Source organism: Pinus tabuliformis, chromosome X, assembly GCF_031772625.1.
Source record: "Pinus tabuliformis cultivar Carrire ecotype Pingquan chromosome X, CPIR1, whole genome shotgun sequence".
Classification (NCBI taxonomy): domain Eukaryota; kingdom Viridiplantae; phylum Streptophyta; class Pinopsida; order Pinales; family Pinaceae; genus Pinus; species Pinus tabuliformis.
Window position 1 is genome coordinate 1,215,080,381 of NC_142308.1, and position 26,777 is coordinate 1,215,107,157.

The following is a 26,777-nucleotide window of genomic DNA, read 5'->3' on the forward strand; positions in this document are numbered from 1 at the left end:
TTGCGCTCCCTTGCAGCTGACTGAAGCACTAAGATTGTTCGGTTTTCATATAGTCATTGAGCCAGATCTCCTACATATGGATTCAATCGACTTCCATTCACTTTCCTTGGAAAAGTATCTCCCTTCAGTGTTGCGAGCTGAACCGCACCCCCATCTGTGATCTCTTTGATGAGATATGGCCCTAACCAGTGCATTTGAAACTTTCTTGGAAACTTAGCAAATTTAATATCATATAATAATACCAAATCATTTACCTTGAATGTGTGCAGCTTGATGTGTCGATCATGCCAAGCTTTTTCACGTTCCTTCTGGACTTGCTGATGGAATCCAGCCAAGAATTTGTCTTCTTCGAGCTCTATTAGCTACGCGAGCCACTCTTCCAAGGCTCTGCGGTCCGCCATTCCTGCAAAATCTGCTATGTGGAGACTAGTCACAATATATTCCATAGGCATCAAAGCTTCTATGCCATATACCAACTGAAAAGGTGTCTGACTAGTTAGCTTTTTGTAAGTAGTTATGTATGTCCACAACACTGCAAGTATGCACATGTCCTAATCATTCTTTTGTGCATTGCAAACCTTTGTCAGCACATTCTCTAGGATCTTATTGAAGGCCTCAATTATTCCATTAGCTTTAGGATGATATGGTGTACTCTTCTAATGATACACTTGGAACTCTTATGTTAGCGTGTTGATAGTTTCATTGAGGAAGTGTGTACCGTGAACACTCATAAACACTTTTGGACAGAAAAACCTGGTTAACACATACTCAAACAATAATTTAGTTGTTGTGGCTCCTGTATAATCCTTCACAGGCTATGCCTCTGCCCATCTGGTTAGGTATTATGTCGCAGTGATGATATAGCGTGCCCCTGTCTTCTTACCTGGGGGCTAAATTGGTCCTACAAAGTCAATTACCCATTTCTCGAATGGTTGCAATGACACCTGAGGATTCAACGGTAGCTCGTCCCTCCATGATGGTCTGCCCATTCTCTCACATGCGTCGCATGCCCTACAATATGCTTTAGAATCTTTATGCAGTATAGGCCACCACAAGTCAGTGTGCAAAATCTTTTGCGCTGTCATTTTTCTTGCATAATGTCCTCCCGCAGCTCCCCCATAAGCTTCAGCGGGGATGTTGTTTCGTTCAAATTCGAGCACATATCATCAGAGTATCTCATTTGAACCCATCTTATATAAATGTCCTTCTATTACAGAGAAATCTGCTGTAGACACTACTAACTCTTTCTTTTGCTAACTGGCGTATACTTCTAGAGCCATCCCTGTAGTCAAAAAGTGGATAATATCTGCAAAATGGTTATCCACTATGTGCACCGTGAAGAGTTGCGCATCGGGCAGCCCTTCCTCCAAATTAGTAGGCTCCTCCCCTGTTTCAATTCACAACAAATGGTCAGGTCCTACATTCAACCTTCCTGGCTTCACAATTACCTCAAAGTCATATTCCTAAAATAGCAGTAGCCATCTGCATATCTTCCCCCCCAACACAGGCTTATTGACTAGGTACTTCAAGGCAGAGTGGTCTGTGTACATCTTGAAATGTCCACCCAATAGATAGTGTCTGAACTTTTGGAGCGCATACACCATAGCCAATCCTTTGTGCTCTATCGTTGAGTAGTTCTTCTCAGCCTTTGACAACTTTCTTCTTGCAAATGTTATAGGATGATCCATTTCTCCTTCACCATCCTGTGTTAGTACAGCTCCTAATGCAATACATGAGACATCAATGTGTACATGGAATTCCTTCTTCCAATCCGGGAAGACCAAGATCAGCACAGTGACCACCTTTTCTTTCAAAACATCCAGACTATGCTGACATTCTTCATCACAATAGAATGTAGCATCCTTCTTTAATAGGTTCTCCATAAGCGCGGTAATCTGAGAATAAGCCTTGATGAACTTCTGATAATATCCAGTATGGCCTAGCATTGCGCACAACTGTTTGACACTCCTTGGGGCCTCCAAATTGACTATTATCGCGATCTTGGTAGTGTCCACCATTATTCCTTGCTTGCACACCACATGACCCAGCAAAATTCCAAAGGGGAAACAGAATAAGCACTTCTTCAAGTTCAATGTGATCTGATATCTTCAGCACGTATCCAACATTAGGTATAGACTGGCTACATGGCACTTTACTAACCCAAACACCATCCAGTCATCAAAATATACCTCCAAGAATTTTTGAAAAAATTCTTTGAACACCACGATGACTACGCGAGAGAATATAGCCGGCGCATCTTTGATTCCAAATGGCATCACAGTACACTAGAAACACCCCCATTCTGTCGCGAATGTTGTTTTACTCCTATCTTCTGGCGCAATCTTAATCTGATGGTATCCAAAGAACCCATCAGTGAATGAATAGGCCTCCTATCCTCCAACATTATCCAATACCTCATCTGTAAATGGTGTCGGAAAAGGATCATGGACACAGGCATCATTAAGTTTCCTAAGATCTATGAAAATCTATATTTCTCCCTTCTGTTTCTTTTCTTGGACCACCATTGGTCTCACCCAATCATATTCCTCCACAGGTTTGATAATTCCTGCCTCAAGCATCTTGTCCAACTCCAAACATAAATTTTCCTTATATTTGGGATTAAGGTGATATGGCCTCTACTTAATGGGCTTCACATTTGGTTTCAAAGTTATTCTCATCACACCAAGTCGCCTATGATGCCCTTCAGGTCTGAAAATTTTGTAGGAAACAAATCCTGATATTCGCAGAGCAATTCAACAACCTTATCCATTGTGGCATCATCCCAGTAACCCCCAATCTTTGCAAATTTAAGATCCGCTTCAGTACGAATGTTTACTTGCCTAGTCTTCAACATTGTGGTGATATTTGGGTTCTCTCTCTGTGGACCTTCGACCTTGTGGTGCCTTCCGCCTCTGGGATATTGATATTTCTTGGATCCTCATCATCCCCTTCAGCATTCATATTATAGCATTCCAGTGCATGGCACAGCTGGGTGCTCCAATCTGGTTGAACCAATTCCAAAGGATCTTGTGGAATTCTAAAGATCGCTACCTTAACCTCCTACAAAGCTAAATCAAATCTTTCAAACCCATTCTCAAAACTGAAGGTCATCAGAAATCCTTCCCTTAATATATCCCTCTCTGCAGTGTCGTGGTGGAGCTCCGTTTCCAAGTACGAATTCATAGGGATTATATCCAAAGTGTAACAGAATAAATGCACCCATTCTGGCTGTGGCTCTGTTCCATAAACCTTAGTCCATTTTGCTAAATGATCACATGGATCATTTCTCCCATCATATTTCTCAGTCAGCCAAATTTTTGAGCAACCAAATCACAACCTCATCATCCTTCTGTAATTGTGTCATTCATCAAAGTTTTCTTTGTGTGTCCCCCACCACCATGCGGGCATAGCGCACAACACCAAATCTAGCGCTTGAAAGCGATGATCCCCAGGTACTTCTCTTTCAAAGGCATCCAAAAATTTATCTACATCAATTAAACCATCGTAATAAGGTAAATTTCTTACCTCTGATGACACATAGCGCAGTGATTTGGTCATCATGTTGCAGCACAGTGTAGATACTTCATGCAGCCTGTTCTACCAATGTTCCAACTCCTCATCTAAATCTGAGGTACAAGAACTTTCATGATCCCATGCAATCTGTCCATTAATTGTTGGGTTAATCTAGTCTTGATCTCACGCTGTTAATTTGTAAATCTGATCCAAATCATCATCACTTTCTTCATAGTCACAAACCAGTTCAGTATAGCACGGTCCTTCTGCAAGGTCCAATGGTACTACAACGCGGAACAAATTCCTTTCAAACGAAATTGTCTGTCTCTTCACATTGATGACCCCATTCATATCAATAGCCCAATCAATTCCAAGGAGCATGGGGTATGGATTGTTTTCATCAACAATTTTTATCACTTCAAATTTAGCCAGCGTGCTCGCACCTTCTATATCTACAGTGACTCCATGTAATCATCCCATAGGGATAATCTTCTTCTGGTTTTCCATCCTCAATTGAATTCGGGACTACTGCAACGTAGGTCTCCCCATTCTCTCCCACATTTTTTAGGCAAAACGATCGCATCAGACCCCAGATCCAAAATAACCTAGTCCATCTCATTGTCTCCTATTTGCGCAGTGAGCCTCATCTCGCACCCTATTCTTGCCTTATGCTTGCCAATATTTCAGACTATACGATGTCCCTCAGGAGCATTCTCCTTACCAGCACACTTGTTTAACAATTCTTGTAGCCCTTTCATAGCCTTTCTATCATGCAATAGTTTCATACAAGTCTCCAAGAAGGTGGTAAGCACAGAGGGTTCAACCTCTATAGGCATGTCGGTTTCTGGCAGTTTGTCCTAACTTCCTGAGGGGGAGGCCTTAGCAAAGCTTTTCTTCGCATCCATAAACATTTCTTTTGTGCACTCCAGATCAAACCCAATCTTCCTTTTCGAGGCCTTGGGGACCCATCCATCCTCTGAAAGTCATTTTCCTTTATCGTCACCAGTCGTGATCTTGCTTATTAGCATGATATTCACATTTGGATCCTCTTCGCAGGGCTCGCCCCTCATCATCTGCAATTGCTAGGTAGGATGTTGAGGTTGCGCCTTCTTCTCCTACATATTGGCTATCATCACAGGGCATTCCTCTATTGTGTGGTCAAACTGAGTGCAGTACCGACACGATAGGCGTGTCTGATTCCTACACTCCCGTGTGTAGTGTCCTGGCATTCTGAAATTGTAGCAAATGAACTGTCCTCGACCTCTACCAGGGCCTCCCCCTCCTTGGCCTCGTCCACGCCCCTAATATCCTCAGTGCACTCCCCCAATGCTCTAATCCGAAGGCCAATTTTTTGCTTGCATGTGATACGTGGGCATCCTCTCCATCATTAATTCATAGCTATGGCAGTGGCGCTCATCGTGGCCCACTGATTTGCGAAAATCACAGAACAATTGTTGTGGTGTCTGTACAAACTTTTGCAATAAATGACAGTTATATGTTATATGTTTTCCAGCCACTGACAAATAGCACACTGTAGCGCATGCCCTGTACTTGGTCCTGCTGGTGCTTCCTACCTCAGGGGCAACAGTCCCCCCCGTGATATAATTCGTGAAGACATTACAATGATCCTTATCATGCCCTTGGCTCTTACACTTGAGGCACTAGACTTCTTTGCACACCTCTGGCCTGACCTCCTTTTCTTTTTCCAAGCTCTGCAATTCCAAACAGAGGTTCTGCAACTACGAGTGAATTTGTTGGACTCCAAAAGACACATCCTGGATAGGCGTTTCATGCAATCTCATCATAATTTCCAGAGCTTCCGCCTAAGTTCCTATCCTTTGCTGTGATAAATCAATCCTTAAGTGGGGCAGGAGCGAGGCTATAAACCACTCGTGGCACTGACTATCTATGATATATATATTAGCCTCACGGATCACTCACTTCAATCATTGATCTAACTCCCAGGGAATTTCACCGGCCCTCATCGTGATTTCCTTAAATCCGATTACTGATTGCGAGTCAGACTTAGGCTTACCAAATTCTTTGTTCAAAGTGGCCTAAGTTTCTGCTAATGATGCCAAAGGATTATTGGTGCAGTACTTAATGTACCATGTCAGCGTGTGATCCTGCAGAGCGGTAACCAACTGCGCCTTCTTTATGTTATCATCCGTAATTTGTTGTGTTGTCCACACAGCCTTTGCAACAAACCAAAACTGATCTGCATCCTCACTTCCTAAACCCTTGAAAACTGGAAACTTCATTGTATTCAACATGTTGAACAACGGTGGTGGTGGTGGCAGTGTGGGCGAAGGTGTATGTTGTGGAGGTGAAGGTGGAGGTGGTGTGGATGGATGATATATCTGTGGGAAACCCTGCCTTATCAACTAGACAATGCTCCACGGTGAGGCCTGTATCACTCCTTCGTCGTCACTTGAAGGAGGTCCAATCAACGGGCTATATTCAGGACCTACTTTTCCTTGATTTCTAAAGCTTCATCCACTTCGCATAGATCCAAACATCAAGGCAATGGCATAACCCATTTTTCACACAAGAGCATCTTAATCTAGGTATTCAAAGATCTCAAATACTTACCTCGTGGTCCCTTGAAGAAGTGTCGCTCTGCTTCGTTGTAACTGACTTAGGTGTCAACCGCAAACTCTGTAACAAATCCTCCTATAACTCGATCAAGTCGATGGTCAACAGCGCACACAATCTTATCTTCAGAGGCTTCCAACCTCCACACTAGCTCTGGAGTCCACATTATTGGACTATCAAGCATCCACCTTCCTTGGTCATCTTCCAATTTAGCTATCCACTTGTATAGTTCAATCAAGAAGGTCCAGAAGAAAATTTTGTGTATTTCTGTGTACAAATATTTGCCCATCCACTACTCTTTTGTCAAGCACAGATTTTTGTTCTCCTGTGTCACAAATTCTTGGATCTTCCTATCCAACCACTTCTCAATTTCCCTTTTGGTCGGATTCCAATGATGCGACATCACACATCTCTTTATACAGAACCCGGTCTCGGCAACGAAACCATTTGTTGGGTTAATGTGTCCTGACCCAGGTTTAGAGTTATTTGTGCAAAACAAAACCCTACACTACTGGTCCTTTCGACATCAATCCATGTAGCACGAACTGAAGACTCACTTGAAGCAATATGGGGGGATACTGGAACCAATTTTCTGCATCTAGAGATCAGTTTGATGTCTTTTTATGCCCTAGATCTGCCTCCATGTAGATCTATAAGCCCTTAGGGCTTGGTACTACAATTCCCTTCGAGCGAACTTTAGACCTCCGCGAAGGTCTATGACTGGCTTTTGCAGACCCTAAACAAACGAATTAGCCACTTACGTGCACCTTAGATTACTCTTAGATCAGTATGTGCTCAGATCTACCCAAGTGTTCAATAAACCTAATAGAAAGTGTTATGATCTTCGTGTAATCACTTAACATTAATTGTGTTCAGTTAATAAGACAGATTCAATAAATTCACGCATCAATACATCATTAATTCATAAATACATTCCTTCATCATATGATATATCGTAAACATAAACAGCATAGAGAAACAGATAAAACATATGAATTTCCCCAGCAGTCTTCTTTATTGATATTCAGTATAAGGTTACAGACTCAAAACTTCCCTGTGCACTCAGTTGTGTGGGTCCACGCACTCAGTTGGGGACTATACTCTAGGCCTATATGCACTCAGTTGTAGAGCCTTTTCGTCCTCTAAGACTTACTTCTCTACGCTAACTCTCTAAGACTCTGTTAGTGCCTAAATCTACCTCAGGTTGTAGGAAGGCAAGTCTAGGGTAACATCAAACCACGCTTACCTTGGTAGCTAGCCCTACCAGGTGGAGAGAGGGTTCTCTCCTTGTCAATCTCAATTAGAATATTGGCAACTGGGGCTTGAGATGAATGAAATGAATGTTGATTTTAAGCTAGGTATAGTAGATTAGGGTTTCTGGTTTGATTTTAGGTTTTGGTTGCTGGATCAATTGGAGAAGGCAGATTGGGTCCGGGAAATCAACTCAGGGATACAGTCATGTCCTGTGGGGCAAGGTAGACAAGAGTTTATGTACTAGCAATGGATTGAGATGGTAGAGTAAGACAGCTGAGGAGTTGAGGAGGGCATAAGAAACTATGAATCCTCTTCAAACAGTGAAAACATTGAAAACCAAATGCATTCCCATGACAAAGCACTGTAAATTAGTGTATTTTGTCTATTCACCTTGATTCATTTAGTTTAGAAGAGAGAGAGAGATATGAATACATATAAAACATCACTAAAAACTCATTACAAAGAATAAATAATACATAAACTCACTGTCACAAGAATCCCACAAAAATAGCTGTGAAACCTGGTTTTATTCCTTGCCAACTGCTGATACAAAATGTTCAGTGAGTCCAACCCTTCTGCCAAAGTCCAACCTTTACAAATGAATCAAAAAGTACATGATATAGGCAAGGAAACTACTCAAGCTAGCTATCAGGGTCGAATCCATGAGAAGAGGGGTGGTTTCAACCATATCTAAACTAGGAACAGGAATATAGGCAATGGAACAGCTTGCCTCTAAAACCATGGAAACCGATTCATTCACCCCCAAACCACTTCAAGATGATGAATCTACCCTCTAAGGTCATTTTTTAATTACATTTACATAGCATATCATCATTTACAATCATAAATTAATCCAAGATGAGAGGAAAAGTCAACTTGTAGAAAAACTAGGTGAAATTTGGATTTTTAAACAAAACTGGTAAAATTCATCCTATGCGCAGCGCCACTGATCCTATGCACAACACTTTTTCTAGGCCAATTTTGGAAGGCTTCCTGGAGTCCAAATTAGGTGCAGGATAGGTCGTTGGAAAGCTTGGCAAGTCTAATTTCGGGAACAACTTGAATTTCTGAATTTGGAGTCCATTTTCCCCTCCAAAAATTGATTCTCCCAAGACTTCTCCGTGTGTGGAAAAAACGTGGCGGAAAGGGCATTTTTTGGGAGTTTTTTGCCCTTTTGGAGACCTAGAACTTGTCCAAAATTCTCAACCATTTCTGAGCATCCATATTTTTCCATGTTGATTCCAAAAATATAAAATTTTTTAAAAGAAATCGTCCCCAACAAAAGCGCAGCGCCAGTGGCACTGCGCACCTATTGGCATTTCCTGTGTTGAAAATTTCTATGCGCAGTGCCGCTTTCAAATCCAGTTTTGGAGGAATTTCCAGTGTCCAAATTCGGTGCACGATCGCACGTTGGAAATATTATTGAGTCTAATTTCCAAAACAACTTGAATTTTCAATTTGGAGTTCATTTTCCCTGTCAAAAGTTAAATCTCCTAAGACTGATCAAAATGTGCAAAATGAGGCTGCCTAAATGCAGAGTGTTGTTGCAGTCAACTTTTGAAGGTCTTCCTCAACTCCAAATTGAGCTCATGATAGCTCATTGGAAATATATTTGTGTCTAGTTATCTTTTCACTCATAAATAAAGTCATTTGGCCAACCAAGCTAGAAGAAATATTGATTTTCCCAAGGTCACTCCAGAGGTGCAGAAACTCTCCTAAGGAAACTATATTTTTGACATTTCTCTAAAACCATGACACATGTGTAAAAAGTGAAGGAGGTTTTTATTCCTTGGCCTATTATGGAAAAAAACCTCTCTCACATTTTCAAAATTCATTTTTTCTTGCTAATAAACATCCTTTGAGTAAAACCTATCCCGATGTGTGGAACAGGGAATTTGTCGAAATGAAGTGAAATGAAAGGGATAAGGGGCTTCTAAATTCTTGAGAAAGTTTTGGGAAGTAGGGAGGGATGTTAGGAAGTATTGGAAAGTGGAATTTCAAATTTTGAGTGAGGGGAATGGGTTCAAAAGGGAAAAACATAGGCCTAGCCTAGAAAATTGTCAAATTGTGGCAAGAAACTAGGGTTTGTGGGAAAATGCGGAATTTGAAGGATATCAGTGATGGGAAGTGTTTAATAAGGTACATTAAGAATATTGGAAGGTGTATGAACATCAGGATACAAGCTTTGTTGATGATTTGACCATACAAGAGAAATTACCTTCAAAACCCTAGGAGAGGGAAATGAACCTTACCTAAGCACAACTGAAACACGAACAAGGTGTAAAATGACCCATTGGAATCTGAAATGATGATGACAACTCTTTGAATGATGGTACACTCATCTGAATGGTGACATGGACCGAAATTTGGACAAATTTGAAAGAAGTGAAAACAAATCCTAAACCTAATACCTAGTGACCAAATTTTACTTGAAGACTCACTAAAATGACAAAGTTTGACCTTGACACCTTAAAATCATTTTGTAAGAGCATGTTTGATCACTGGTGGAAGGCTTCAAAGACTAACTCTAACAGACTCTATCTGTCATACCCATAGACAAAGACACAGATCTCCCTTAGACTCTCTATGACACACCTAAACTGACTCAAATTTACAGAAACAAGGATAAAAAACCCTTTTTACTTCTAACTAACTCTGTGCTCCACATCCACAATTCGTGGAGACTTTACATCTTTTTATCATACTTTACATCAAAACTTGGGCTTTTGCCCCAAAACTGACCCAGGGGACCCCATCCCAACACTTTTGTATGATAATGTGTATATATGATCCAACTATCTATATTCCAAATTTGATCTTCCTATGATTTATTGGGTATTTATTAAGCCAAAAATTATATTACAATGTGGTAGGCTGATCATGGAAAAGAACCAACAAGGTCAGAATTGGTAAACAATTAACAATTTTGATTTACAAAGAATATGAAATTTATTATTTTTTTAAATAATTGAAACAGTGCTTCTTTTATTGAAATATGTAGTCTAGGGGAGATTACCACAGTGGTTTTGATTGATTTAACAAGGAGGATTCGTTCAATTCTCCTAACCCAATTGAAACAATCAAAATGTTTATGGTTAAATAAACAAAGAACTTGTTTGTTTGATTCGTGTTAGAGATAAAAATCCTAATATTAAACATAACATGGACATCTTAAACGAATATCTTCATAGATATTAGGTAATAACCATAATTTAAAGTAATTTCAAAAGTTGAATTAAGAAATTTTGTTTTTTAACTTTTACATTATCTAATTGAAAAAGAATTCTCTTTCTTATATAGGATTTTTTGGCAGAGACACCACAACTTTCGTCCACCATGAGCCATCATATACCTGGGAGGTTATTTGATTCTCAACTTTTGAGTGGTCATAGTCCCAGTAGTCAAAATGGGTCCACACCTTTGGCTCTAACCCATGAGCACACGCACACACACAGTCAAATTCTAGTGGTGGTGATGGAGGTGACCCTATTGATGACACTATGGGTTCATTTCCTGGATTGTCACGTGTTATCAGCACAAGGACAATTCCATGCACATTTTTGGTGAATGAGGAAGGAATTCCAATAAAAACACCAAAAATCTCGGGTAATTTATGTTTTAATTGTTGATGTTGTCTATCTCAAACATAAATCATCTAGATTATTATTTTCAAACTAATTATCGTATCGTTTTGCATGTAGGAAACAACTTGTTTTATAAACACATGAATGAAAAATTGTTGTTGAGTTTTGGGCCCACCATACGCATGGGGTGGAAATCCTAAAATTCCAACCTGAAGAAAGAGATTATGGACTAACTTGAAGGTCTATTTGGAGTAGATACGTTCAATCATTATAGAAATTTTTGAGGTCTAAAATGGGCCTCCTAAGGAATATTATAAAATAATAGTGGAAGTAATAAAATAAGATTAGATTGCATCATCAAATTTTAGAGGGAAAAAAGAAAAAACTATTTTTTCAACCTATCTCCCTATGGTTTTACTCAATATTTGAGTGGGAGCACTCATTGGATGCAAAATTTAATTCCTTATTAAAGGAGTTCCCATGTTGCATACTTTAGATGGACCCTGCTACATGAAAACTAAAAATAAATGAAAAAACATGATTGTAATCATGTTTTTTTCATTTATTTCTCATTTTTTGGGTAACAGGGCCCATTGAAAGTATGAAAAATGGGCACTCCTTGGATGAGGAATTAAATTCTTCATCCAAAGAGTGCTCCCGCTCGAAATTTGAGAAAAAATGTAGAAAGATAAGTTGAAAATACGAATTGAAAAAATAGTTTTCTCTTTTTCTATATTTTTACCTTTTTACTCCAAAAATGGTGAATCATCCCCCATAGTTTACATCATCACCTTGAATCCTATTGATTCTTATAAAGTTAATTTTTGTTGTACATTTTTGTTTTGAGGCTCAATTTTTACCTCAAAAATTCTTTAATGAAAAGTGTGATCACCTCCGCAATCAAAAACTATTTATAATATATATGAGACGTGTATAGTGGTCACTTATAAAAGAACTATAGGTATGAGTGTCTGCCCATCATTCTTGTGAGGGAATGAAAGGCCCTCCTCTCCAATGTCGAGGAGAAGAAACTAAGAAAAGAAGAAAAAATTGTTGGCATTATGATGCATGTGTTGTCCTTGATTTCAACTCACTTGTAACAGAACATGTATATGGTAACTAAATGAATCCACAGGTCAGTTCAGAGGTGACAAAATGATGGAACAAAATACCATAATGATGCGTCAAAGGTTTACACCTCAAAATCAGAAGTTTGATACGAGGAGATTGTTTGCATTATGAATTAGGTGTTGTCCTTGATGGAAACCTACCTAATGAGTTGTCCTTGATGACAACCTATTTGATGAAATGGAATCCTACTTGATAAGTTGTATTTTGATCTACTTGTTAAAGGTATAAACAGGATGTGTTCACATATGTGAAAGAATGCATGGAAATTTTGTTTATAAATGTGACAGAATGCATGGCAGTTTTGTTTACAAATGTGACAGAATGCATGGTAGTTCAAAGGAATGATTAAGTTGGAAGTTCAAGAACTATACGTGGGTTCTGTTAAGCCAAGTCGCATATGCATGTGAGTTTAGTGAAGAAAAGTAGCGTATGGTTTTGTACCATGGTATTCTAAATACCAAGGGTCCTTACCATGGTATTGGCCCATAGTAATGAGCACGACAAAGAATATTGATCCCGTCAAAGAATACCATTGGCATAACTATGGTTTTGACTCGTGGTATTGAAAAAGGCTAAAACTATATAAGATGGTGAAGATAAAAGTGATATGTGTACAAGTGATGAAAACATTATGAAGAGTTAGATCAAAAGAAAATATGCATGTTATGGAATTTTGATGCCTTTCTTGATCTAAACTAAGTATGCACCTGAGAGTTTGATGATGGATGAGATCCAATAGATCTGAAATAATTATGCACTAATGAATATAATGATGGATCATGATCATGAGACCTGATATTACTTTTCATTGTATGATGTTCTCATGAATTGACTAGATCGAAGTATTGATGCATGTTTTTACCTATGAATATTATGGTCTGGGTCTTTCTGAAGTTCTGAAGAGTTGCACAATTTTTGGTCAAAATTTGCAGATCTATACGCTGGTTGGTCTCGGGAAAAGCATGTATACATGCGATTTATCTTCTTCAAAGTCGTGTATATAAAGTAAGGAGTTTTTGTTCACAAATGACTGATCAACTTGATCAATGCTATTATTTATCTAATGTTTGTCAATGATTTCCTCATGTTGATCTGGGTTGAATGATAATGTCTCAAGTAGATCTGGTTGAATGATGAAGTTGAATATGGCTATTAACTGGTTGAAGAATGTTAAGATTACTTGTTGATTGTGATTGAAAATCGAAGACAACATTGTGATTGGTTTAGAGTGCTATGATTCAGTGTTATTTTTAAAAATTGCAGTGGTCAAGTTTTCAGTTTTCTGTATATTAAGATATGTACACGGGTTTCTCTCCAGAAAAGCGTGTAGGATGCGAGTTGGCTTAAGTGAAGTAGTGTATACATTTTGGCATTTGAATGATCATGATTGCAGTTAATTCTATGTTTTGATGCAGTATTCTAGGTTCAATTCTGTGTACTAGTTACAGTGATCTGGTTGTTCCAGTTGATTGGTAGAGGTTTGATTAAGTGTTTGTTGATTGGGTTTTCAGTGATTGGTTAATTCAGTTGTGTTAGAGATTGATGATTGGTTGATTTAGTTATGTCACAGATTGATGATTGGGTTTTAGTGATTGGTTGATTCAGTTGTGTCAGAGATTGATGATTGGGTTTCAGTGATTGGTTGATTTAATTGTGTCAGAGATTGATGATTGTGTTACAGTGATGAGTTACAGTTTGATTATTGATATTGAGCTTAAGTGTTGATAATGGGTCTAGTCTAAAAATTTGATGAAAAGTGGCCTACAAGTTATGATGTGTTGTAGCAGGTGGATCTAGTGTGAAAATTTATGAAACATGGTCCATGGATGTTGCTGAGGGTTGGATCCTTCAGTGAGGAAGTTGAAGCTTCCTTCCAGTAGTAGTTGGTGATCAGATCAGGGGGTTGGAGCTCCCTTTTAGTGTCATTTGGAGAATGAGTGAAGGTTGTAGCCTTCTGCAGGTTGGCGTCTGTATATTGGTACACGTTTATGCCAGTGCAAGAACCAGGGGGTTGGAGCTCCCTTCCAGTAGGAGATGGAGAATGATCGAAGGTTGTAGCCTTCTGCAGGTGGGTTCCTACGTACTAGTATGAGTCTGCACTAGTACAAGATTGTAAAAATATTTTTCTTTATATTAAAATGAAGACAGAGATGACAACAGCAGGTGGCTTTTTCCCGCATTGGGTTTCCACCTTAAATCCTAGTGTTCATGTGTGTTTCTTATGTGTGATGGTTTATTTTGTTCTTACAACACATGGTTATTGTCTATATAATGTTTAATAAAGTATTGATGCACTAGCTGAAGACAAAAAAATGATGAATTAACTAAATCATAAGTTTATTGGATGTACATTGGTTTTCTTAAGAACAGTCACGTACACACGCGGGTTCCTTTCATTAAATTCATGTATAGAAATCAGAATATGAAATGTAAAAAGTTATTGATTTGAAAATATTGATTCACCCCCCCTCTCAGTATTTTTCCCAACAATTGGTATCAGAGCAGGTCCTTTGGTAGAAGCTTGATCACTTGAAGGAGATCCATCGAGACAATGGGAAAGAAGCAAAAGAAGAAAGCACCTCAAAAGAAGAAGACATCTCAAAGAGACAGTGACAGTGTTAGAGACAATTGGCTATTAGGTGGAAGCAAATATTTAGATTCAGAATCACCTCAGAATGAAGATGAATAAGCAAAAGAATTATCAGGTACTGATTTTTGGTCCTCTGGTGATACCTTTCTTTGTTCATGCAATATTGAAGATAATGAATGTGACAGTGAAACAACTGAATTTTCTCTTATGGGTGAAAGTGAAAGAAATCTAATAGAGGTAGAAGTTAAAAGGCTCACAGATAAAGTTATAGATCAACAAGATCTATTTGATAAAAGGGAATGCACCTACAAAGAAGAGGTTACCAGGTTAAAAACTCAGTTGGAGGAAGGAAATAGAATAAGAAAGCAGTACAAGGAAAAGGAAGATTAATGTCAAAGGTTGCATGATGAAGTAAAATCATTGAGAAATAAAGTGAATAAAAAGGATACAACCACCAAGGAACTTAAAGAAAGATCTAGTTACTATGAAGGTCTTCAAGTTGAGGTCGTCTATCTAAAAGAAGATCTTGAAAAATAAAATAAGCAAAATGAAACACTACTTCAAGCATTTGAAGAACAAGAAAATGAGATTCTCAAATTAAAACAACAAGTGGAAGAAGGAAGAAAAGTTGAAGAAATCATGAAGAAGCAGTATCTAGAAAAGGAAAAGCAATATCAGGTTGAGGTAAATATCCTAAAAGGTAAATTAGAAGAAAAGGATAAACTTTTACGATTTCAAGATAGTACTAATATTTTGGATAATATTCTTAGTAGTCAAAGGTCTCCTACCATCAAATCTGGTCTTTGTTTTCACGAAAATGTTCAAGGTGAATCTAGCTCACAAATTGAGGCAAGAAATTCTAATGAAAAATCTTAAATTCTCAACAAGGAGATAAGAAGTCAACCCCATCAACAACCAAGGAAAGAAAGTCTTCAAAGAAAATCATTTACTCCTAACTATAGAAGTGTTAATCGATTCTTTCCTCTGATCAATAATGTTGAATGTTCTATATGTCATAATTTTGGACATGTTGCAGCTAGGTGCAGAAGTAGAATGTTTCAAGCTAATAACCATCTCATAGAAATATCATCAGCTTCCAAGTACTTTAAGGGATATTATTTTTCTTGCAATGTGTTTGGCCACAAAGCCATTAATTGATATAGAAGTATGAAACATATAAGATGTTATGCTTGTAAGAAGTATGGGCATGTAGCAAAATAATGTAGGAACAAGTCTATGGATCGCCGTAGACAATATGGTAAGCAACTAAATAAGAATATTGATATCAGAAAATTTGAAAAATATGGATCCACCAATAAGCAAAAAAAGGAAGATCAAATAAGGTGTGATCTTGATCTCTACTCATTCGAAGATGAATATGAATGGTACATAGATAGTGGATGTTCTCATCACATGGCTAGAGACAAGAGTAAAATGGAATCTCTGATGAAGAACCATCATGGTAATGATATTCTTGGAACTGATATTTTAGCAAAAGTTTTAGGACCATGTACAATCATAACAGACTCAGGGGGAACTGAAAATATGAAATTTCAGTATTCCACTTTTCAAACATGGATCTTATGAGGACAAGTTGCGTATATACGCGAGGTAGAAACTACACAGTCGCATATATGTTGGTTTGATGAAGAGATAGTGGGACGGACTCAAAAAAAAGGTTTGATATGGTTCAGTCAATTATCAATTGTCTTTTTTGTTTTGATGGTTGATGATTACACTCTGTTGATGTTATTTAGAAGTGCTTTTGGCACTCATAAATTGTTTATGACTTGATGTATAACTTGTTGATGATGATTCCTTGATGGTTCTTACTAATATATGCAATGATCAGATCTAATAGTGAACAGTTGGCACAGGTTCAGGGGGGGCATTTGGTATGCTTCTAATAATGCATTGTTTTCATTATGTTTTCTTTAGAAGTCCTTGGTACGTAATGAGGATTATCAATGGTGATGAGGATTATGTTACTAAAGTATTTAAATGATACATCATGCTATGTTGCGGCCATGGGTTTCCTATGATGAAATCACAGATGATACTTATATATTGCTTGAGCCACATAGTTTTTTTTATTCTACTGATCAGATTTATGGATGATTCTCTTGATGATGCATATAGTACATATGTTATGTTACTTACATGGTGATCTTCATAAGTTCAAGGAGAAAAAAAAAAGCTTGAGTACACAACTTTGTTTGATGATGGTAAGTGTCACTCATTACTTTTATGTTGGTGTCATCATGCCTTCAAAGATACATAAATTTCATATGGTGTAGTTATGGATGAGGATTCCTATAGTTCTTGGCTCTCACATGGTATATTGTTTGAGGATTGTTGCTCTTGATGGTATCAAGAAAGTTTGACAAATGACTATGAGCTCATGGTTTTCTTTTCACATTAATGAGAAGATAGATACATATTGCTATCTCTATGATGGATACATTACATATAAGGATCACATGGATGATTGCATATTGGTAAATGATGTTGGTATAAAAGATATTCTTGTATGAAGAAAATTGGCCAAAAGAATGGTGTTATTACAGGTTTCATGAAGAAATCGATATTTGGAGACATGGCTTACTTAGTCACATAATGATGATGACTTCTTACTTTATGATGATAGGCTTGGTTCTCACATATGTTGATTATCATGGTTGATGCTTATCATATGTGGGATGTTAGAAAACTCCCTAGTGATGATACATGTTTGATATATTGAGGAAAGAACATGTAGTTCTTGCTACGATGATTTGATGATGATGATGACTATGGTTCTTTCACATATATATGATATGATGTGAATAGTTTGTGAAGAAATAGGCATTACTGCTTGGAGATATGGCATATGCTTAGTTGATTCATGAAAGGCTATGTTTTTTATGAACATAGATAAAGGATTTTTCTACCAAAGAAAAAGAGCAAGTTGATCTTCATAAGGTGAATAAGATGAGTTGATAGCAGATATATATGAAAATCTATATGTAGCATAATTAGTCATAGGTTGATGATATTAAAGCTACATTGTCTTTTCTCACGAATTGATGATGAACATATACAAGTTGTTGTTCTTGGTGTTGCTAACAGATGCTTATGGTGCAGATCATATATGGTAGTTGCTGATAACTATCATGTTCTTGTCTTTGGTATTTGTTATAAATATCATGTATATCATTTGATGTAAAGGTCATGTAAAGACCTATGATGTAATAATTGTCATATTCAGTCATGTATGGACTTTTTAGATCATGTCAAATATGTAATCCCACTTGGTTGGGTGGTTGTGTCAAAAATGTAATCCCACTTGGTTGGGTGGTTGAGTCAAATATGTATCCCCACTTGGTTGGGTGATTGATGTAAGTATGGTTCCTTGGTGATAGGAAGGTCATACTCAGTTGAGTCATAGAGTCATGTACTCCATTTTACATCAGTTAGAGATTTCAATATGTGCTCAGGGGGAGCATGATCAGAGAATTCACCATGTGCTCAGAGGGAGCATGGTCAGTATTCATATTCAGTAGTTCAGATATGGAAGTCTTCATTTAACATTGGTCAAACCTTTTCCCTTAATGTCAAAGGGCGAGAGTAGCTTAGTGTTTGGAGAATATCTTGATGTTTTGAAAAGATTGGTGTTATTTACAGGTTTTAGTGACCAAACACCAAATGGTTGCCATCATGTCCAAAGGGGAGATTGTTGGCATTATGATGCATGTGTTTTCCTTGATGGAAACTCACTTGTAATAGAACAAGTATATGGTAAATAGATGAATCCATAGATCAGTTTAGAGGTGACAGAATGATGGAATAGAATGCCATAATGATGGGTCAAAGGTTTACATCTCATAATCAGAAGTTTGATATGGGGAGATTGTTGGAATTATGAATTAGTTGTTGTCCTTGATGGAAACCTACCTGATGAGTTGTCCTTGATGACAACCTATTTGATGAAATGGAATCCTACTTGATAATTTGTCTTTTGATCTACTTGTTAAAGGTATAAACAGGATGGGTTTACAGATGTGACAAAATGCATGGCAGTTGTGTTTATAGATGTGACAGAATGCATGGAAGTTGTGTTTATAAATGTGACAGAATGCATGGCAGTTCAAAGGAATCAGTTCAGAGGAATGATTAAGTTGGAAGTTTAAGAACTATATGCAGGTTCTATTAAGCCAAGTCGCGTATGCATGCGAGTTCAGTGAAGAAAATTAGCATATGGTTTTTTACCATGGTATTCTAAATAGCAAGGGTCCTTACCATGGTATTGGCCCATAGTAATGAGCGTGACAAAGAATATTGATCCCATCAAATAATACCATCGGAATAACTATGGTTTTGACCCGTGGTATTGAAAAAGGATCAACTATATAAGATGCTGAATATCAAACTGTTATGTCTACAAGTCATGGAAATCTTATGAAGAGTTAGATCAAAATAAAATATGCATGTTATGGGTTTTTGATGCCTTGCTTGATCTAAACTAAGTATGCACGTGAGAGTTTGATGATGGATGAGCTCCAATAAATCTGAAATAATTATGCACTAATGAATACAATGATGGATCAGGATCATGAAACCTGAAATGACTTTTTATTGTATGATTTGATCATGGATTGACTAGATCGAAGTATTGATGCATGTTTTTATCTATGAATATTATGATCTGGGTCTTTCTGAAGTTCTGAAGAGCTGCACAATTTTAGGCCAAAATTTTCATATCTATACACTGGTTGGTTTCGAGAAAATCGTGTATACACGCGGGTCAGCTTCTTCAAAGTCGCATATACAAAGTAAGGAGTTTGTGTTCACAAATGACTGATCAACCTTATCAGTGTTGTTGTTTCTCTGTTATCTATCAATGATGTCCTCGTTGATCTGGGTTGAGTGATAATGTATGAAGTAGATTTGATTGAATGATGAAGTTAAATTTGGGTATTAATTGATTGAAGCATGTTAAGATTACTTGTTGATTGTGATTGAAAATTAGAAACAGTTTTGTGATTGGTTCAAAGTGCTATGATTCAGTGTTCTTTTCAGAAATTGCAATGGTCATGTTTTCAGTTTTCTGTATATTAAGATATGTACACTGTTTTCTCTCCAGAAAAGCACGTATGCACACAAGTTACCTTAAGTGAAGTAGCGTATACATTTTGGAATTTGAATGATTAGGACTGCAGTTAATTTTGTGTGTTGATGCAGTATTCTGGGTTCAGTTTCGTATACTTGCCACAGTAATCTAATTGTTCCAGTTGATTGGTTTAGTTTTGATTAACTGTCAGTTGATTGGGTTTTCAATGATTGGTTAATTTAGTTGTGTCATAGATTGATGATTGGTTGATTTAGTTATGTCAGAGATTGATGATTATATTTCACTGATTGGTTGATTTAGTTGTGTCAAAGATTGATAATTTGGTTTCTGTGATTGATTGATTCAGTTGTGTCAGAGATTAATGACTATGTTACAGTAATGAGTTACAGTTTGATTATTGATATTGAGCTTAAGTGTCGATAATGGGTCCAGTCTAGAAATTTGATGAAAAGTGGCCTACAAGTTATGATGTGTTGTAGCAAGTGGATCCAATGTAAAAATTTATGAAACGTGGTCCATGGATGTTGTTGATGGTTGAACCCTTCAGTGAGGAAGTCAAAGTTTCCTGCCAATAGTAGCTAGTGATCAAATCAGGGGGTTGGAGCTCCCTTCTAGTAGCAGTTGGAGAACGAGTAAAGGTTGTAGCTTTCTGCAATTTGGTGCCTGCATACTGGTACAAGTTTACACCAGTACAAGAACCACGGATTTGGAGTTCCCTTCCAAAAGGAGATGGAGAACGATCGAAGGTTGTATCCTTCTGTACGTGGGTGCCTGTGTACTAGTATGAGTTTGCACCAATACAAGATTGTAAAAATGTTTTTCTTTATATTAAAAAGAAGACAGAGATGACAGCAGTAGGTGGTTTTTTCCCACATTGGGTTTCCACCTTAAATCCTAGTGTTCATGTGTGTTTCTTATGTGTGATGGTTTATTTTGTTCTTACAGCACATAGTTACTGTCTATCTAATGTTTAATAAAGTATTGATGCACTGGCTGAAGACAAACAAATGATGAATTAACTGAATCATAATTTTACTGGATGTATGCTGGTTGTCTTAAGAACAGTCACATACACACACGGGTTCCTTTCAGTAAAGTCGCATATAGAAATCAGAATATGAAATGTAAAAAGTTATTGATTTGAAAATACTGATTCACCCCCCCTCTCAGTATTTTTGCCAACAAAAACACCACATGGTGCACCAAGGTAAATTACATTTTCAATTCAATACTTTTAATTTTCCTTAGTTTTAAATAAAGTTGTGGTATATAGCATACTTGAAACTTTTCATAGGCTCCCCGACACTTTGAAAACCACCAAGGCAAGGCTTGAGAAACATGGGAAAAATAAAGTAGGCCAATAAATCTATTCAAAGTTACAGGAACGAGTTGTAAGAACCCAAACATCTTAAAAATGTTATTTGTGATATCGCTTTCAAACTATCTGGTAATTGTGATAGCCATTAACATAAATAAATACTATTATGCATTGGAGGGCAATGAGTTCGAAACCCAACCCACATAGGAATACTTCCAACTTGGTTTCAAGTTTGGCTTTCAGGCTTTTGTTGATCGTCGAATAAGAATGGAAAAACTCCAAGATCCAGTTTGAAGGACACAGTAAATAAAAATCAATCCACATTAATGTTTCATTACTTATAAAATATAATCATGTTTGGTACCATCAATAAATTTAATGTGTTTCTTGCTTTAGCAAGGGGAGCAACAATATCAACGAGCAGTCCATTGATAGTGCAGTGCAGCCAAAACATGGTGCTCCCACGTAGCCCCATGATATTGCTTCAGATGAGGCCCATGGTGGTAATTTTATAATTGTGCTTATAAATTTTATGACAATAATTTGTGTAGTTACAAATTTTGTGCTTTGAATGGCAGAGCATGTTGTACATGAGGATCCTCTACCAAAAGAGGAGCACAGAGCAGTCATTCCAATGGTGTCAACTAGTGCACCAGATTAATTACATTGCAAAGGTATTTTTCAGTGTTAATGAACTACTTCAATGGTATTTTCTTTGAATTAGTTCTTAGAATCATTGGGTAGCCTCACCTTTTATTCATTTAGAAAAAGGATTACAATTAAAAATATTTAATTGAAAATGGTGTATTAATTATAACATTTCTTGTTTCAACCCCATAACACATAGAGGATGAGGCTAGAAAAGAAACTAATTTGCCTTCTTCCGCTACTCAAACAGGTAAAGAACACTCTAATTCTATTTTTATTAATGAAATATTTATAATAATAATAAGAAAAAATATTAATTTGACATTTTTTTCTTATTGCAGTCGATCATCCATCCCTCTTGTAGTAGCCTCTACATCATGGGTACACAACCAGGTTGTCAAGAAGACTTCTAGAGGCCATAACAACTAAAGGGGAAGAAGAAATTGATTTCCTCCTTTCTCAATACATTTCAAAAAAAAAATTGGAAAAAAAAAATGATTGAACTAGTTATATAATTAGAAACATCATGTACCATATTATGAAAACATATTTTTGATGATAAAATTTATTGAGATGAAATATTTTTTGTCTATGATTAATGAATGAATAAATGAATGTTATATGTTAATAAATGATTGCTATATGTTTCTTTATGCATGAAACCACATATGTTTCTTTATGATTTGTTTTATTTTGCTAGTGTTTATGCATGAATCTTAACGTGTTTCTTTCAACTATTTTCTAGTAGATAGATTGGGCACTGGGGAATTGAAAGTGATGTGAGGGTGGAGAGGGGCCATAAGAGATTCCATATTCACATGGTTGGCCCTATTCATTAGAGAATAAATTAGGATTCAAATAACCTTTCAACAAACCTACCTCAATCCAAAAGAGCAATAGCAAAGTCAATGTTGACTTCATTGTTGCTCTGTCAAATCGAGGGAGGTTTTCTCCAAGATTAGACTACTCTAATAAATTATTCTTGAAACCGAGAGGAGATCATTCAGGTATTCTTGTACTAGGGTATTTTTAATTATTATTTAATCATAAAAATGTTTGTTAATTTATTTTATTATTTTACAGATTCTTAAGTGATGGTTGAATCAGTGGAACAATTGTTGGAGGAGATTGTAATATGAATATTGTAATATCCCTCCCCTTATCTAATTAACTTTTCTAATTAACATTAAATTCAACTAAGAATAGTGCTTACCTGTCGTAGAAGTAGGCTTACGGTAACAAGGTTTTGGGGACGACTCTCCACCCAACCGTAGGCTCAATTGTGCAAGGATTTTGCTACAACTGGCCACCCCCGAGCCCTCAATCAACGTACTACTGCCAGTGACTCCTAAGTCTTAGAACACCATTCTCCCAAGAGAATGAAAGATAGAATCTCGGAATGATGGAATGCAGGAATGCCTCTCATCTTCCTCACCATCTATTAAATAGAACAACATTGGAAGGGGAACCACATGCACACACTCCACTTGTCTACCAGTGACTTTGATTTTTAGCTTGTTTCTTGTGCTAGTAGATGGTTTATTTCCAGAATTAGCACAAACATTACCATCTTCCAAATTACATATTCGTTCCCATTTGATATAAAAAATTGTTTTGATAAAAGCATTGAATTGGAATTGATATAAACATGGCAAGTGGGCATTGATTGTGGAATGCCAGAAGAATGGAGGAAATTGCAACGTACTGTAAAATGAGATATCATATTTTCCCTTCAATAATCAATCTGTGATACAGGGTATTCACTAAAAACAATTACTTCTCTACTAAAATGAGATTAATATTGAAATCCTCCGTCAAAAGCGATTACCGGGCATCAAATTAAAGATTTTCGACTACAGTGTGATTGGTGCCGAAGAATCAAGCTTTCCAAGCTGTTACCTCCTAGAAAATGCAGCCATTAAATAAACAGAAACTTTTTCCGGAGATAGAAGTAATTTTGGTCTTTATCTGAACTAGAACATGGGCGGAGAAAAAATGAAATTAGCACTTGCAAAATATATATTAAGAACAAATTATATATTTGGATAGATTATAATGAAACAGGAATCTGTTAATTTATTTCAACAATTTTAGTATCCAAATGGGAGGGAACCCTGCTATGCAGCCTGTCCAGTGAGAAAATGCATTCAGAACCTTTTCATATAATGAAAGACTCATTTTTTTTATTAGACGAATAAATTCTGCCTAAAACTATCTGCAAATATATATTTTATGTGCCCCGTTCCTACGCACTGGGTTTGAGCATGGTACACATTTGTAATAGAGGACTCCATTTGAGCTTTACAACTATAAAAACTTTTTACAGGTAGGTTGGAATATTTCTATTGTTATGGTTTACTGTGGAAAACATTTGAAATTTTCTATTCAATAAAGGGTTGTTGCTTAAACGTAGAATATGTTGCCGACAACGGTTATTATAACCAAACTCCTTAAACACATATTCCAGACGTTGGTAATAAGGCTTCATACAGTTCTTTCGTCATGTATTTGTGTTTTATTTGAAGAGTTCTTTCGTCATGTATTTGTGTTTTATTTGAAGATAACATAGCAAGGATTCTGTGTACCAACAGTAGAAAAAAAAACAAATGCTTTTAGAATTTGGTATTTAGATTTCTATTATATCTCCTGTATGCTCGTCTCAGTTTATGATGTGTATAAAAAATCCACTTAAATAAATTTAGTTTGTTTTAAATGCATTAACTTGGAGCCTATCACGATATAGTTTGGATTTAAAACTGATCTATTTGTACAGAAAAACCCATTGGAATGGCGGGTTCAAATTGTTATTATGAGGATTTTTGTTCCTTCAGTTCTTTGCAGCGTATATTTGTTTTTCAGAAAAGCAAAAGAAAAAAAACCACTGGTTTATATATAGTACCAGTACATATTCAAACAAATATACATTATATCTAGTTAATCTTAAAATATACGTTACAACTAGTCAATCTGATTTGAGATAGAAATCTCCATGTCCAATATCTATAAGTCCGATTTGAGATAGAAATCTCCATGTCCAATATCTATAAGGAAAAAATAAAAATAAAAAAATCTTAGGCATGAAAGTTCAAAAAGAGTACCAAATCATAGACGTACTGTCATAATGATTATTTGTCTTAGTATGGAGTCAAGTATATTCAAATATTCTGCAAATTGAATAGACATAGACAAAATAAATATTATGGAAGTGGAATGGAGTCATTTTATACAAGAGTGTTCTACACCAGGAATTGGAAGTGCATTGTGGCAGCCGCCACAGAAAGACCCCTTTTTCATAGAGAATCAACCAGTGTTAGAATCCTTTAATATGTGTTGGAGAGTGAGGTACCCAAAGGATTGTTTGAGATTGTGTATGTAGTTAAGTCAGCTTTCAAGATTTGGTGGAGAAAAAAAACAATATTTCTCAACATTCTATTTATAAGAGATTGTCCATAGAAAGTTTCTTTGTAAACCAAAATAAACCTTATAATAACAGTATCTCTACCCTCATGTTTTAGCTACCGTGGCAATGTATTTTGCATTGTTTCCTGTGACATATCCAAAATCAAGCTCCACCTGGATGTCAAAATAACTTGATCAAAATAACTTGCATGAAATTCAATGCATGGATGTATATATCCATAACTCAGGTCTTTATCCTTATGCAGACTTATATCTTGTGTGCCCATCCACGTCACAATGTTGGCGCAAATCTCATGAGTGTTTACGGGAATACCATCAAATATATTTCTATTCTTGGCTCTCCATAATTCCCAGTTTAACTTCATGCCAAAAGTATCAAAGGATAGATGTTACGTTTATTTATATATAAAATCACCTTTTATTTTATTTATTTTTATTGAGCCAGGGACTTAGTTTCTTATTTTATTACTCAGATTTGAAGTTAACTATAATCTATTGTATTACTGAGATTTGGAGTTTACCATAATCCATTGTATTATTGAGATTTGGAGTTAATCATTGATAGTTTTGGGTATATCATTATATGGATTTCTCATTTTATTTTTATTATTTTTATTTATTTTCTTGTATATTTTTAAATATCATTTATTATTTAACATTTATGATTTATTATTGTTATTGTTATTATTTATTATTAAGTGATTTATTATTCATTATTATTATTTATTTTGTATTACTTATTATTTATTATTATATTATTATTTATTATTTTTATTATTTATTATTTATTATTTATTATTAAGGGGAGGGATATTACAAATATTTGGCATTGATTATTTTATACAACCGCCTCTTATCTATCCCCATAAACCTTGTACCTTCAAAATGGCAGAATAGGTGCAGGGAATATCCATATCTCCTTTGTTGTACTCTTCCTGTCAAATATGGCATTCAACCAATGTAGCATTTACACAATCACTAATGGATTGTGGAGTTGCTATAATGGTTGAATTATGTATTTGTCAGGAAGAGGATGGTAAAGGAGATATGGAGATTCCTTGTGCCTATTCTATCATTTTGAATGTATAGGGTTTAAGGGAGGGGTTATAAGAGCTTCCACCTTCACGTGGTTGGCTCTGTTTAGTAGAGAATAAATTAGGATTCGAATAATCTTGGAGAAAACCTCCCTCAATCCAACAGAGAAACAACAAAGCCAATTTTGACTTTTCTATTGATCCATCAAACTGAGGGAGGTTTTCTCCAATATTAGACTACTACAATAAATTATTCTTGAAACCAAGAGGAGATCATTTAGGTATTCATGCACTCAAGTCTTTTTAATTATTATTTAGTCGTAAAAAAAATTGTTAATTTAATTTATTATTTTGTTGGTTATTTAAGTATTGGTTGAATCTTCTACAAAACTCTTCAGCAACAACTTTAGAGATTAGAGCATTCATATTTGTGTGAGGGGAAAGGAGGAGTTAGAGTAAGAAGCTCAGAGACCTTCAATTAGGACTCAAGGTAAAAAAACTTGGTTGATGTAATGTGTCTCCTGTTATGAATATAGATCTATATGATTTCCCTCCTCATTATCTTGTGTATTTAGTCTTT